A 16,832-nucleotide genomic window follows, 5' to 3' on the forward strand; every position below is an offset into this window, starting at 1 on the left:
TAATTCTTTGGTCCATCGCCACGTTGGACCCAGGACTACACACGTAAATTAGCTTGGTCTCTTCTTCGCCCGCTATGAAAGTTTGAGCTATCAATGCTGCCCCTTCTAGAGTTAAGTCCTTGGTCTCTATGAGCTTCCTGAAGATCCCGGCATGGCTAATGCCCTCAATGAAAAAATCCCTTAACACCTCCCCCCTGCAGGCGTCTGAGAAGTTACAGAGGCTAGCCAAGCGCCGCAAGTCTGCCACGAAGTCCGAGATGTTTTGCCCTTCCCGACGTCGGTGTGTGTAGAACCGGTGCCAGACCATGTGTATGCTGCTCGCCTGTTTTAAGTGTTCGCTGATCAGCTGGCTGAGCTCTTCAAAAGACATGTCGTCCGGTATGTGGGGTGCGAGCAGGTCCTTCATCAGCGCATTGTCCCACAGCTTGTTAGTAGATGCGCCCTCCACTTGTCCGCCGCATCCTCTCCCAGCCAATCCTTCGTGACAAAGGTCTGCTGGAGTCTCTCCACAAAATCATCCCAGTCTTCACCCACACAGTAACGTTCCTCTGAGCTACCGGTGGCCATCCTCTGGGTTCAGTGATTCCCGTTTCCCGTCACCAGGTGTTGAGTCCTTAACTCTTAAACATAATCACACGAGGCACGTACTGCAGACACAGTCACTCTGTGACATTCACCTTTATTACCTGGACCAAGGAGTGCTGGCCCTGCGAGGGACCTCCCCTTATATACCTGAATCTCCAGGTAAGGAGTGTCTCCCACAAGTACACCCCCTGTGGTCAAGGTGTGCATTTCCACTAAGTATGTACAGTATGTAGTGGTTACCTGAGGGTTACAATTGTATAAGGGTTACAGTAGTATGCTGGTTACATACATGACAATTATCATCATCATCATCATCATCATCATCATAGGCAGTCCCTCAGAATCGAGAAAGACTTGCTTCCACTCTAAAAATGAGTCCTTAGATGGCTGAACAGTTCAATACAAGAGCCACAATCCCTGTCACAGGTGGGACAGATAGTTGTTGAGGGAAAGTGTGGGTGGGACAGGTTTGCCGCACGCTCTTTCCGCTGCCTGCGCTTGATTTCATGCATGCTCTCGGCGATGAGACTCGAGGTGCTCATTATTGCAAAGAAAAACAGATAGGCAGGACTGAGCGGAAAGGTGTAGTCTAATTTTGATGTTCAATTGTCATTAGGCACGCTTGAGATTAGATCTTGTGGTTTCTGATCTCATCCAAAACTCCATGTTTGGGGATTAGTCTCTTTTTGTTGGACATTACTCCTTTTCCCTGTTGTGATTGCTCATAATTTAAGAGAGAAATCTTCTGCACCTTACTGCTAATAAATGCAGAATTAAATCCCTGGGTGACGGGAAGATAGAATGAAGAGTACTATTGAAATGTAAATGATTAAAGTGGATTCAGAAGCATCTTGAAGAAGTATTGTAGGTCAGAAAAGTATTCAAGAAAACTAATTCAATGCTTTGTCTCTGCAAGTCGGTTAATAATATTATACAGTGTCTGTCTGTGTGTGGTGGTGGTGGGACTAGGCGCTTGTGTGTCCTTGTGTAAGAATCACAGTGTAAGAAGGCTGTTGTATTGCTATGACAACAGAATCTCATGCCAAACCTTAGAAGAAAGTCATCCACCCACTTATTCTCCCAAGGCCAGAAGGTAACAATTTCCATCCTTTGTAATCTTGTATAAACATGACCACAGAGCCCCAGGCTCCAGATATCCAAGGTTACTTCTTCTGTTATAAATAAATTGATAACAAAAAACATTGGCTTTGTATATTCCTAACTTTTTCCCAAATTGCCTTCCCTCCTCCTGAAGGCATTGACTCATCCTCGTTTATGTTTCTGAATCTGCAGCTGTAGCTGCTGTCACGTGGCCATTAGTCACATCGTGGGTCCCTGTACTGCGAGAGAACACCGACACAGGTCAGGGACATTAAAAAGCTGGAGCAGTGGGCTCTGAAACATCGTGACCCGCCCGACCTGCGAGAGAACACCTCCGCAGGTCAGGGACGTAAAAGTGCTGGAGCGGCCTACCACTACAACTTCCAGCGCGAGCTGCTACAAATGTGCAACGATTTCAAGGTGGGCGACTGGGTGACGTCATCAAAACCCATGTCGCCGTTTGTAGAGTGGGCAGGAACATCGGCGGGGCACTGGTACAGTGGCGAAGCGGGAAGGTCGGGGCGGATGTGCGGCGAGAAATCGTGGCGGTGGTGCAACGAGTGATTGAGGCGGAGGAGCGATGAGAGATCGTGGCTGAGATTCGGCGAATGATTGTGGCGGAGGTTCGGAGAATGTTTGATGCAGAGGTGGGATGAGAGATCGTGGCGGAGGAGCGGTGAGAGTTCGTGGCGGAGGTGCAGCGAATGTTTTTGTGGCAGAGGAGCAGCGAGAGATCGTGGCGGAGCAGCGGTGAGAGATTGTGGCGGAGGTGCGGCAAATGAGGGTACGGGGCCCAGAAGAGCCGAGGGCCCAGGGGCAGCACGGGCCAGCCCATACTGCGATATGTGTGCGCACTAGGTCTGTGCAGCAGAGCAGGACCCCAGTCATCCTGGTTAACCCTTGCCACTAGATAAAGGCCGAGCTCTGTCAAGTCCGTGTGGTGGCTGATGTGCAATGGTCACCACACGTTAAAAAAATTGGAGTTCAGGACTGGAATATCTGGTCCTTCATTGAAACATCTGTGAACTCATGTGGAAGCAAGTCATCCTCATTTGAGGGAATGCCTATGATGATGATGAATCACATGGGAGCTCAGGCAGCAGGTTTTCCCGGGCTGCTCACCAGTGAGGAGCCCAATCATGTCCTCCCTCTGCATCCATACGATAACTTTTAAGAAGCGCATTTGATGTAGAAAAACATCCCAAGTCATTTGCCAGAGCTGTGAGGAGAAAATTGGATGCTCAGCCAAAGTAGATGTCGAGGTTGTGAATGGCACAATATAAATGCAAATTCTACCTTTCTTTGGGAAGACTAACCAAAAGCTTGGTCAGAGATATTGGTTTTTAGGACTGGTCTTCAAAAAGGAGAGGTGAAGAGGTTTAGTGAAATAATTCCCGAGTGTGAGGCCTGGGCAACTCAAAAGAAAACCACCAATTGTAGGGGTGGGGGTGTTGCGGACGGTGGAGAGGGGATGCATATGATATCAGAGTCAATGGAACAGAAAGTTTGGGTGGGGTGGGCGGGGTGGGTTGTGGACAAAGCTTGTAGGGCCAGGAAGTTTGATGAGATAAGTTACTGAGGCCGTAGAGGATTTTAAATTCGAAGTATTGGGGGGCTCGGAGCATCGGTAGATCAGTGAGAACAGGACTGATAGGCAAAGGGGCTTGTAGCCAGATAGGTATGAGCAGCAGAGCTTTGGATGAGCTCAGGTTTATGGAAGGTGGAGGATGCGTTGCAAGCCAGAAGAGCATGGGAGTAATCAAATCTGGAAATGAAAAAGCTTACAGCTGTAGGTGGGCTGAAGCAGATGGGTGATGTTATGGAGGTGGAAACAGGTAGTCTTGGTGATGGAGAGCATATGGGGTTGGAAACTCCATTCAAAGTCCAAAAGAATGCCAAGTCTGCCAAAGTCTGGTTCCTTTAAGTTATGTTGGAGCTGGCAAAACCTTCATGTAAATGGTGAAAATAAGTAACATCTCTTCCCCTCCATTCCCCTAAATATACCTTGAAAAGTGCTCAGGTCCTGCATACTCTTCTCTAGGATAAACAAAGATAACTTCCTCCAATGGATCATGTAGTTTACATGCTGAGTACTTAAAACATTGAACCAAGCAGTTTCCAACAAAGTTCAGTCTGTGATGAATTTGTTGGGATTGGGGGCATAGGGTTGCTACTATTTGATTTAATGCTCCTTCTGGCCTAAAGCTGGGTTCCCATTGCTCATTCCTATCAGTGAGCATTGCTGCAATGTACATGTGTGAACCCTAGTTAACGAAAGCATTAGACTCATCTCCTTTGCCCTTCATGATCATTTTAACCTGCTGACCTTCACTGCAAAGGTTCACACATTAATAATGGCCATGAGCAAATTACCAAAAGGTGACCGTGAAACTGGTCTCCAGTAAACAATTTAGCACTTTGAGCAAAGGAGGAAAATTTGACAAGAACATTCAAAAAGACAAAAAATGTAATCCTTTAACTGTGTTGGATTTTGTTTTGCAAAAGTAATATTTATCAAAAGTTCTACTTTTTTACCCAATAAATATCGTGTTGTTAGATGTGTATCACTTTTTGAGGAAACAATCGCTGCATTATAAAATCATGTATTTGAATTATTAAGTGCTCTGAATTTGCCTGAACTCATCAATGTTGTATTAAATGTAGATGACTGATGCTTATTTTTCATGTTTCTGCCCTGCATGTGCCATCATGTTCAATGCCTTCACTTGAGTCTTTGAGTCACAAAATTACGTCCAATCCTCAGGGCACTTCACAAGCAGAACAAACTAAGGCCTTAATTAAAAACAAATTGCTTAGTATAAAAGGGAATCATGGTATAAACCGTGCTCTGTGCCCAAGAGACAAGACTTGGGCCAAATGAACAAGGTCATTGCTTAACTGTTTGGCAGTTGGTTTTTCTTATTGTGTAAATCTTATACTACTCCAGGATGTATTTGCTGTCACTGATGAATTTCATTGTCAAGTACAGGCATCATTATCTGCTCAGAGAATTGCCTTGTCATAAATTTGCAGGAGATTCCAACAATCGTTATTTACCTTCCCATCCCCTGAAAGTCTAGGATGCAATTTGGAAAGTCCAAGATTGCATTTTTGGGGATAAAAAAAAACATTGAAATTAAATTTAAAACATTTCACACTTCACAAAACTCTGGGACGAAATCCCCCAGATGCGGTTTTGAATTGGGTTGCACAATCTTTAAATCATGCATTGGGAATATTGGGCCCAACATTGTCCAAGGCGTTTTTTCAGCGTACTAACCTGAAGTGCGCCAAAGTGGCATGGATTGGAGACTGAAAGGGGGGGGTGGAGTAATAGGCTAGCACAGAAAGCACTGCTGGCACCTGCGCGCATGCTCAGTGAGAGCTGCGCGCAAACTTCTGCCCTCCCAGCACGTCCTGTGGGCTGTGAGCAGGACCTGATGCTCGCAGCTCTTATCCCAGGCCAAAGGGACACATGATCTCGCCGCACCCTATCCTTGGCCGACTGGATTCCCGCACCAGCCGGCCAGCCCACTGAGTTCCCAGGCAGGTAGGACTTCGCTTTTATTTTTTATTTAGTGGCTGTGCTTGTGTTTGAGACTTTGTTTGGGGGGGAGAAGGAGGAGAGTTTTGGGGGGGGGAGGAGGAGAATTTTGGCGGGGGAGAGAAAGTGTATTGGGGGGTGGAGGAGAGAATGAGTGTATGGGGGGGGGAAGAGGAGAGTTTTGGGGGGGGAGAAATAATTTTTTGGGGGGGGAGAAAGAGTGTCCCTCTGGCTACACCACCCCCCCCACCCCCCCGATGTCCCTCTGGTCGCTCTGCATAGCGCCCCTCCCCCCGGTGACATCGCGGTAGGATTTTTATTCATTTTAGTTCATTTTTATTAGTATTTTAATTGTTTGAGCTTTTCCTTGCAATGTTTGGTGCTTGGTTGTTGAGGTCCTCTTCAGTTCCCTTCCCTCCCCTATCCCTGCCCTAATATCTGCCGAATGTGCGCTTCTTTTTCTTCACTACCCGCAAGGTTTTTCAGAGCTGGCCACATACGCTGACCTAAGTTGATTTGGAGTAAGTTTTTGCTGGCCAAAGTGGCACAAATGGCCAAAACTGGCGTAAGTGTCTGGGAACGCCCCCTTTTGAAAAAGAAACTGACCTAAAAAATATCGTAGCTAACTGACTTACACTGGAGCAAATTTTCAGGGGAAAATTGCATTTTTTAACTTAAGCCAGAAAAAACAACTTACTCCAAAACAATTGATGCAAGTCATGGCCAAGATTGGGCCCATTAAAACTAAAAAAAAAAATCAGAAGGACAGAACATTAGTCTAAATGAAAAGTGCTACTTTCAATTCTTTTTCCAGTTTTCTCCCTTCCTCACCTGAAGGTACTGAGTCTTGTTTCGGTTAGGGTCCATGGGACCAACAGCCCTCCAGCACCCTGTTCAAGTTGCCACTCTTTAAGCCAAGAGAGTGAGGGTCAGCCAGTTATCTGACTGGTTTGGGGTCCTCAAAGAGGAGAGGGGTCCTCAAAGCCAAGCCACATTTTTGTTCTCACCTGAACTGCATTTTCAAGCTGGAATCACTGGAGAATGATTGGGCATGTGAACCTTGGTGGATTTTCCTCTCCCTAGTTCAGTATCATCATCATAGGTAGTTCCTCAAAATTGAGGAAGACTTGCTTCCACTCTAAAAGTGAGTTCTTAGGTGACTGAATAGTCCAATATGGGAATTACAGTCTCTGTCACAGGTGGGACAGATAGTTGTTGAAGGAAAGGATGGGTGGGATGACTGGTTTGGCGCACGCTCCTTCCGCTGCCTGCGCTTGATTTCTGCATGCTCTCGGCAATGAGACCCAAGGTGCTCAGCACCCTCCTGGATGCTCTTCCTCCACTTAGGGCAGTCTTTGACCAGGGACTCCCAGGTGTCAGTGAGGATGTTGCGTTTTATCAAGGAGGCTTTGAGGGTGTCCTTGAAACGTTTCCTCTGCCCACCTGGAGATCGCTTGCCATGCAGGAATTCCGAGTAGAGCGCTTGCTTTGGGAGTCTTGTGTTGGGCATACGAACAATGTGGTCCGCCCAACGGAACTGGTTGAGTGTGATCAGTGCTTCGATGCTGGGGACGTTGGCCTGATCGAAGATGCTAACGTTGGTGCGTCTGTCCTCCCAGGGGATTTGCAGGATCTTGTAGAGACATTGTTGGTGGTATTTCTCCAGCGATTTGAGTTGTCTACTGTATATGGTCCACGGCTCTGAGCCATACAGAAGGGTGGTTATCACTACAGTCCTGTAGACCATGAGCTTGGTGCCAGATTTAAGGGCCTGATCTTTGAATGCTCTCTTACTCAGGCGGCCGAAGTCCAGTATTGTTGTGTATGCAATAACCCAATTGACTAAATACTGTAAATTCTGAACAGGTACAAACCTGGCTCTACTTTATTAGAACCCAAAATGATCACATTACAAGATGGCTGGCCTTTTACACCTGGGCCGCACACACGTGCGCACAGCCCAAATGACCTCCGACAGTGGCACCACCTGGTGACTAGTAAACCCAAGCATATATACATGACAATATCCCCCTTTAAGAGATTAGTAACGGTCTTTTTACAAATTGAGACGGTCCGGGGCTTTCCGTTCCCGAGTTGAATGTCTCAGTTCAACTCCAGCCTTGGGTGAGCATTCTGAGTCTGTTATGACTGGGGGCTGGGTAGCCGATCTGATGGGAGTGGCAATGACCACATCAGGGATTGAAAGTCCAGATTCATTGACCATGTCAGTGATTAAAGTCCAGATTCATTGATGACAGCGGAGTCCTCTGATGACTGAGGGTAGGTTGGTTGGTCACTGATTGTGTCTTCCTCAGACTGTTCCAGTACATCCGTGTGCCCAGTTTTATCTGATCGGCATGTTTCCTGCATGTCTGCCCATTCTTGAGCTTAATGATAAACACTCTGTTACCCTCCTTGGCCGTAACAGTACCAGCGATCCATTTGGGACTGTTATGTATTTAACCCCTTGTAACCTGTATTACACTACCACCAGAGGGCCTGCCTGTTGGAGTCCCAAGGGATCCCAGCATACCTTAGGAGCACAGTATATAAGCAGGTCACTCACGAAGTACCTGCACTCTGGAGTCTCATTAAAGGAGCTAAGGTCACACTTGCTCATTGTACACAGTACTCAATTTCATCCTTTATTATGAGCGTACCAGGAACCTTGACCATAGTTCAGTACTTACACAGGATCATTGATAGAAATGTCGTGTGACACAGTAGCGCGATCATGATACCCTTGCTGACTTTGACGTCTGTATTCGACATGATTATTCAAGTCAGTGTGGACAAGAGAGAGCCTGGTCTTGAGACCTGTCTTCATCAATAGTTCAGCAGGGGAGACCTCGGTAAGCGTATGGGGTCTTGTCCTGTAACTAAGCAATATGCGTGACAAACTAGTTTGCAATGAACCTTAAGTTACATGTTGCATACTCTGCTTGATGGTTTGGACCGCATGCTCTGCTTGTCCATTGGATTGAATGGTGCTGACCTTACATGTTTGATACCATTGAGTTTCATGAACTCGTGAAACTCCATACTGGTGAAACAAGATCCGTTGTCACTTACAACGATGTCAGACAGACCATGCGTAGCAAACATGACATGAAGGCTCTCAATGGTAGCTGTGGATGTGCTGGATGACATGATTGTACACTCTATCCACTTGGTATAAGCATCCACCACAACTAAGAACATCTTTCCCAGGAAGGGACCTGCAAAGTCGATATGGATCCTGGACCATGGTTTAGATGGCCACGACCACAGACTCAGCAGCAATTCCGCTGGTGCTTTACAAAGCTGCATGCAAGTGTTGCACTGATGCACACATGATTCCATATCAAAGTCAATTCCAGGCCACCATAAATGAGACCTGGCAACTCCATATGATGAAGCATCACAGGTCAATACTAGACGCTTACAAGGACCATAATGTACCAGCAGCTTGTTGGAGCAAAGTAGATTAGTACCTTTCTCAAAAGCTCTATCTTGAGATGCACCCCAAACCCAGTTGTCGCCTTTTCTTAGCACCATGTGCAATGGCTGTAATAGGTGTTCAATCTAGGTAAGAAATTACCAAAGTAGTTGAGTAGACAAAGGAACGAACGCAGCTCTATCACATTCTGAGGCTTGGGTGCATTTTTGATGGCCTTGGTTTTCGAGTCCGTAGGCCTGATACCGTCAGCAGCAATTTTCCTCTCCAGGAATTCGACTTCCGGTGCCATGAAGACGCACTTCGAGCATTTCAGTCTGAGTCCCATTTTGTCCAGATGATGTAGAACCTCTTCCAGATTGTTCAGATGTTCGGCGGAGTCACGATCTGTGACCAGTATGTCATCTTGGAACACGGGTTCTGGGGACGGACTTCAGTAGACTCCATGTTCCTCTGAAATAAGGCTGCAGCCGAGCGAATTCAAAAGAGCACCTGTTGTAGATAAACAGTCCTTTATGAGTGTTGGTGCACGTAAGTTTCTTCGGCATGTTGACCAGCTCCTGTGTCATGTAGGCCGATGTCAGATCCAGTTTTGCGAACGACTTCCCCCTGGCTAGCATTGCACACAGGTCATCAGCCTTTGGTAACGGGTATTGATCGTGGTTTGAAACTCGCTTGATCGTAACCTTGTAGTCTCCACAAATCCTGACAGTGCCATCATTTTTCAACATGGGAACAATGGTGCTGGCCAATTCATTAAATTCGATGATATGATCCTTTCATGTTGGAGTCTGTCCAGTTCAATTTCGCCATTCTCCCTCTTCACATACGGAATTGCCTGAGCTTTATGATGGACGGGTCTTGCATTCGAGTCCATGTGGATCTGCACCTTGGCTCCTGTGAAATTGCCGATGCCTGGTTCAAACAGCGAGGAGAACTTGCTCAGCACTTGAGCACATGGAGTATCCTCCAACGACGGCTTTGATCTTCCAATTCCATTTGATTTTTTTTAACCAGTTCTTACCAAACAGTGTTGGATCATTGCCTGGAACAATCCATAATGGTCGATCATGAACTGCACCATACAACACCTTGATTACTGCACTGCCAATCACCATTATGATTTCTTTAGCGTATGTACACAACTTGGCATTGACTGGACTCAGCTTAGGCCTCACAGCCTGAGTATCCCACAGCCTGTCGAATGTCTTCTGGCTCATTATTGATTGACTTGCACCCATGTCCAATTCCATCGATACCGGCACACCATTAAGTTTTACATTAATCATTATCGGTTGGCTCTTTGTTAGGAATGAATACAGTCCATACACTTCCTCCTCTGTTATCTTGGATTGCATATCCGGATCTGCGTTAGATTGGTCATCATCCACCACATGGTATGTCGCAGCACACTTGCTCAGTTGCAGACACATGCGCTGGAGATGCCCCACTCTCGAACAGCCTTTACAAATTTACTGTTTAAACTGACACTGATGATGCCGATGATTTCCCCCACAACGCCAACATGGTGATATCGGATTCATTCCCATTGGCAGATTTTGAGCAGCCACAGGTTTCACGTATGCAGTCGGATAGGCCCTGCCATGTGCAGCTCTGCCAAACGACGATACTATCTTGTTTACAATACTTGCCGAGTTCCGATTTTTCAATTATATCTGCTTTAAGCTTTTGTCCGCCGTCATGCATGATTGGGCAATCATAATGGCTTTGCTCAAATCCAGTGTCTCCGCTGCCAGTAGCTTACGCAGGATCACCTCGTGGTTGATGCCGATTACAAAGACGTCCTGCAGCATGTCTGCCAACACAGTTTCGAACTTACATGGTCCAGCTAGACGTCTTAGGTCGGCAACTAATTTCGATACATCCTGGCCCTCAGAACGAACTTGCGTATAGAATCGCTATCTTGAGATGGTGATGCCTTCATCTGGTTTGAGATGGTCACGTACCAGAACACACAATGTTTCATAGTCCTTGTCCATTGGACTTAAGGGCACGAGGAGATTCTTTATGAGTCCATAGATTTTTGGACCGCAAACCGTGAGGAGGACCGCCCGGCGCCAAACTGCGTCTGCCTCTTTCTCCAAGTACTGGTTCAAGCGGGCTACAAAGTCTGCCCAGTCTTCTCCCTCCACGAATTGCTCCAGAATTCCAATTGTGCTCGTTTTTGCATGGGAAGGTTCTTGTTACCTCGTCGCCAAATGTTGTGTATGCAATAACTCAACAGACTGAATACTGGAAACTCCGAACAGGTACAAACCTGGCTCTACTTTTTTCGGGCCCAAAGTGATTACATTACAAGATGGCTGGCCTTTTATACCTGGGCCGCACACACATGCACACAGCCCAATGACTTCCGACAGTGGCGCCACCTGGTGGCTAGTAAACCCAAGCATACATACATGACAAGTATCAATGCGACTATTGCTACAGTAGATGAGATCAGCTGACTTGGCCCAGACTGGGGGGTGGTCAACCTGGCACTTCCCGTGTCCATATGACTCACTGGGCATGAAATTTGGTAGCTCCCCGTATGGGGCATTACATTTAAAATGTTGAAAATGATTACTAACTACATCTAAATTGTGCTTTAGCATCCCAGGAAGGAAGCGGGATGGTAAATTAAGTGCTAATGACCTCACTGGGGCACTAATAGCACAGTGCTACCCAATTTCAGGTGACTTATATTCAGCAATCACCCTTCAATCCTTGACACTCGGTGATTCCTGCTCATAAAGGGGAGGTTATATCAAGCTACAGCTACTCATTTTCAGCAGTGCTGCATTTGAGGGAGAACTGTGAGCTCGTGCAACAAGTTTCTGTATTGGCTGCTTAAAATCCTGCAGGAAGGGAGAGGGCAAGGTGATTCAATGGCATTGGGGTCATTGGTGGGTCAGTGGAGAAAAGGAGGGATGCGCTGTTTCCCCGCATCTGGAAGGAGGCCATTGCCACAGGTCTTCAGGGCCATGTGGAGAGAAGTGGCTGAGGAGATGTCGGCCTGCACTGTAGTCGATCAAACACAGTGACACTGTGCCAGAAGAAGTTCAATGACCAAGTGGTGAAGTTGAGTACATGCTTCCACATCTCCTACATACCAGCCTCTTAACCTCTATCTGTGCACATTGAGCAAACCACCACCACTCACCCACCAAACACGTGCAGCTACTCAAACTCACATCCTCGTCCTATGACTTGCCTACATTCACAGCTATTCAATGACGTCAGGCATATCTCCCACATGCAAAGCTGGACTCTTACACAAATTGCTTTCTTTTGCAGGCCAAGGTGGCACATAATCGGAGGGAGCAACAGATGACTGGCGGGGGTGAACCTCAGCTTCAGGAGTTGTCCGACCTGGAGTATCGAGTGCTGCGGCTCATTGGGCCACACATGGTGAGCGCCTTGGCCAGCAGAGACGTTGACCTTGCTGGGTGCAACAACGGTACCTTTATCCCCTCTTCTTTTCTCATCCCACTTCACCGTCGCACCAGAAGAATTTATTGCTTTCCATCTTCTGATAATGTCTGCCTCCCTTGCTCCATTCCTGACCACCTGCCCTCACCTTAACATGAGTCTTGTGCCATTTATGCTTTCAGATAATCAGCAAGCAGATGACAAGCCTGTCCCTCAGCCTGTCCATGACACTGACGAGGGAGAGCAGCAGGAGGAGGAGGACCCAAGCACTATGTCTTTGCATCTCACCCACAGGAACCAGCTCAGAGACTGGCACTACGCAGTCCTTAGAGGTCAGCTTAGCCGAGGGGTCTGCACTGGGTGATGCACTGGGGCCTGGAGGGCTGCAGCAAGGCCAAGGAGAAAGGGTATCTTAGGAGCCAGCTCCCCAGAGAGAGAGTTTGCGTGCGAGTTCTGCTGCACAGTATTCAGAAGAGGACCTCGTTGGGGAGGCATTCACAAGAAGGGTATAGCCATGCACTCCGACATGATATGTGCAATGGCAAGAATGCCCAAGAACCTCTCGACAATGGTAAGAAGCATGGAGGAGTCCGCTTCCAAAATTGCACAGAGCTCTGCGCTCACCTTGGAGCCCTATCATTTCCAGTCTGCAGACGATGGTGGACTCCCAGAGAGACCATGCGGATTCAGGCCTCACGATTCACATCATGGGAGATGTGGCAGCTTCAATTGCAGCACTGGTGGAAGCAATGCAACGTCTTAGTGCTGTAATGTGTGGCATCGAGTTTTGACTGCTCTCATGCAGTCTCAGCTGGATGCCACACATGCTCTGGTTGTTGCCATCGCCGCTGGGTCCACCACAGTCCACCGGGGATCTCACAGGGTCGCAGCAGGCCACCAATCTGTGCTCCAGTCGATTGATGGGGATGCTGAAATGCTGCCCAGGGGGAGTGGCAGTGGGTCAGTGGAGCAGTAACCTGCTGTGATCGGAGCGGACATAAGGTACTGCACAAGGGTGATTCTTAAATATAATTGTTTTTTTATGATAGTGTTAAATGTTATGAGATAAATTTTGCATCTTTGGTGGTTTGTTTCATTTCAGTTTTGGGACTGTGGTCTGGAAGGGAAATTGACGTGGTGATGGGGACATGCAGAGCAACAAAGAAGTGGGATGGAACTCACTGAAACCAAAGTTTGATGAGGTGGTCACGGACCGCCCTTGCAGAATTTTGATTGAGTGGCTGCCTCCTCCGTTGTTGTTGTTGTTGTTTTTTTGTTTTTTTCGTTGCCAATCTTTCCAATTCTTTGTCAGATCACAAACGCCAGAGGTCACCTTGCACACATCAAGGATCACCCTGCGCCAATGCTCTTAGCCAAAAGGCCTAGAGCCCAAGCACCGTTCCTGGAAGTACTGCAATACCAGGTTCGTGCCATGGAGGTGGATGGGTCAGGCCCCCCACACACCTCCGTGGAGGTGGATGGGTCAAGCCACCCCACCCACCTCCTATTTCCAAAAAGCATAGGAGAATCACCTTCCTGATCCAGGGAGAACCACGTTGGGGTCATGGTTACTCCCCTGTCAGGTCAGTTACGCATGATCTTAGCCAAAAGGCTGAGAAGCCTTGTTGTTGTTGCTGTTGCTGCTCCTCCTCCTGATCCTCCTCATCCTCCTCATCTTCCTGAGGTGGTGGAGCTATGCCTGGTCGCAATGGCTGCACAGTCATGATGGCCAAGTTGTGCAGCATGCAGCAGACAATGACAAAATAGTGCACTCACCCAGCTGAATACTGGAAGACACCACTCGAGCAGTCAAGGCAGCGGAACCGTTGCTTGAGCACTCTGATGGTCTGCTCAATGATGGTCCTAGTGGCAGCATGGCTCTCATTATATGAGTGCTGGGCAGGAATGCTGGGGTTGCGGAGGGGAGTCATCAGCCAGTTGGAGAGCGGATAGCCCTGGTCTCCGACCAACCAGCCGTTAGCTTGATTTAGTGGCTGCAAGAGAGTTGGCACGCCAGTCTGGCGCAGGATGAATACATCGTGGCTGCTGCCAGGATAGCGGGCATTGACGGTGAGGATTCGGCATGTGTGTGGTCGTAAACCAACTGCACATTAAGTGAGTGATAGTGTTTGCTGTTACGGAATACCTCATGATTTTGATGCGGTGCCCACAAACCGACGTGGGTGCAGTCAATGGCGCCCTGCACCATGGGGAAGCTATGTTTCTATGTTTCTATGAAGCCCGCTATCCTGGCAAAGCCACATGCACGCATCTGCTGCTTTTCTCTAGTGATGGGGAAGGAAATGTAGTCCCTCCTCCTTCTGTAGAAGCCTCTGTGAACTCACGGATTCAGCAATGGACGGCAAACTGGGAGATGTTGGAGATTTCTCCTGTTGCACACGGACGGATCCACTGGTGTAGAAATTGAGCGCAATGGTGACCTTAACTGCAACTGAGAGAGCTGCCCTCACCCTGGTCTGAGGCTTGACGTCTGGTAGCAGTTTGTGGCAGAGCTCTGTGACCAGGACCTTGCTAAATCGCAGCCTTTGAACACACTGTTCCTCAGTGAAATTGATGTAGGAGAACTGTTGCTGGAATACCCTGGGAGGGTAAGTCTCCTGTTGACAGCCCTGTTGGGCCTCCTCCCTCTGACTATGTTTTGCTGTCATTCTCTGTGCCTAAGTTGCCTCCGATGATGACGTCGGAGCAGGAGGTCAAGTGCCAACACAGCCCCCATGAAACAATACAAATGTTGTCATTTCAAATCTGCCCTCAGTGAAGGACAGGATTGTTTAGCACCCAGAACACTCCTTCAACTGAGAATTGCTGGAATCTGTCAAAAAGCCTGTGTGCCCATGTGGTAGTAAGTTGCAAACAGTAATGACCGACTAAAATTTTTCCAAAGATGGTGTTTTTAAATAGCGCTCCTCCAGTCTAGTCCCAACGGAATGTTGAGAGATGAAGCTATCATTGTCAGTGCCAGGCAGGAATAAAGCGGGTGCGACCGAATTTAGATTCTGGGGTTGGAATGGGGCGCAGGGCGCAAACGAGCGGGTTAGCGCCACCACAAAGACCTCAGTAAATTAGCAGGAGGCGCTGCTCTCGAAGCACCCAGGCGAAAAGTCATTTGTGCCCCGTTAGCGCCCCCCTCATGGGATATAGACCATGCTGGTTGCCAATATGTACTCAACATGAAATAGGCCGTACTCCCTAATTAAGGCTTTCTGCTTTTCTAAAACTGCCACCTTCTACATTCACTCCAGTGAATCCTGACTAAATAAGCGGAGAAACAGAGATTAAGGGCGAGAAATACGATTACACCCCGTTTGGGTGCGGTAACCTAGGGCGGGTGGGACTTCCTGCGCCTGACGCCGAAGTTCCGCCCCGGTCGCAAAATTGCGGTTACGGCCCTCACAGGAAATGGAGTGCAATGTCGCGCGTTGCACTTCCCTTTGGGGATGGTTTGGGGGGCGCTATTCGGGCGGGTTCGGCAGCGCTACGCGGCTTATCCACGTAGTGCGGACGCGTTTCAATGCCCCTCCCCTTCTGTTAAAGGGGTGGGCCGCTGCAAACTATGCAGGCCATTTGATGGCCTCCACTGGGCCCCAGGGCTAAGAGATGCCGTGGCTGCAGCCCGGTACTGAAACAGAGTACAGGGTTGCCCGATGGCGGCCAGGATCCTGAGAAAGGAACGGCAAGCAGCCTGACTGGTGAGTCGGGAAAAAGCAAAGCTGGCGGCGCGCGGCGCAGCGCACCTCCCCTTTAGGGTTCGCTGCGTGATGGGTCACTGGCCTAGTTTGTGACCAGCGAGGCTGACGCAGGCATTACCCACAGCGACGTCATGGGTACAGTTCTGCAGGCACTGGAAGCTCTCCAAAATCTAACAGGGGTTTAACCAGCACAAGGGTCACTGAGCAGAACCAGGAGTGGGAGGGACACTGGGTTGATTTTCCCGTGCCCTATCGCAGGGATTCTGAGGCCGGGTGTAGTCCCCAGTAACTATCATCTAATTGCTCCTATCTCAGCACGGACAACGAATGAAACCTCGGATCTTTTGATCAGTAAAACTCGGTGCTGCACCAAGTGAAGTCTTTAGAATCATAAAATCATAGAATGATACAGCACAGAGGGAGTCCATTCAGCCATCATGCCTACGCTGGCTCTTTGAAAGAACTATTCCATTCCCGATAACACTCCATTTTGTCCCTTTGCAAGCATATATCCAAACACTTTTTGAAAGTTGCTATTCAATCTGCTTCCATCGCCCTTTCAGGCAGTGCCTTTCAGATCATAACACTCGCTGTGTAATTTATTTTCCTCATGTCATCTCTATTTCTTTTGTCAGTTACCTTAAATTTGTGTTCTCTGGTTAGCGAACCTTCTGCCACTGGAAACGGTTTCTCGTTATTTACTCTTTCAAAACCCTTCATGATTGTGAACACCTCTATCAAATCTTCCCTTAACCTACTCTGCTATAAAGGAAAATAACCTCAGTTTTTCTAGTCTCTCCACGTAACTGAAGTTTTTAATCCCTGGTACCTTTTCGTAAATCTCCTCTGCATCCTCTTCTGCTGCCTTCACATCCTTCCTAAAGTGTGGTACCCAGAATTGCCCACAGTGCTCCAACTGGGACTTAACCAGTGTTTTATAAAGGTTTAGCATCACTTGCTTGCTTTTGTATGCTTTGCCTCTATTTATAAAGCTATACATCCCATATGCCTTTTTAACAGCCTT

At 47.9% G+C, this 16,832-nt stretch overlaps 1 pseudogene; it reads right to left on the bottom strand.

Annotated features, from left to right (window-relative positions):
- Nucleotides 1-13,484: 13,484 nt before the first annotated feature.
- Nucleotides 13,485-13,722, bottom strand: LOC139233232 (U2 spliceosomal RNA; annotated as a pseudogene).
- Nucleotides 13,723-16,832: the final 3,110 nt, after the last annotated feature.

The sequence above is a fragment of the Pristiophorus japonicus genome, chromosome 20 (genome assembly GCF_044704955.1).
Source record: "Pristiophorus japonicus isolate sPriJap1 chromosome 20, sPriJap1.hap1, whole genome shotgun sequence".
In the NCBI taxonomy this organism is placed as follows: domain Eukaryota; kingdom Metazoa; phylum Chordata; class Chondrichthyes; family Pristiophoridae; genus Pristiophorus; species Pristiophorus japonicus.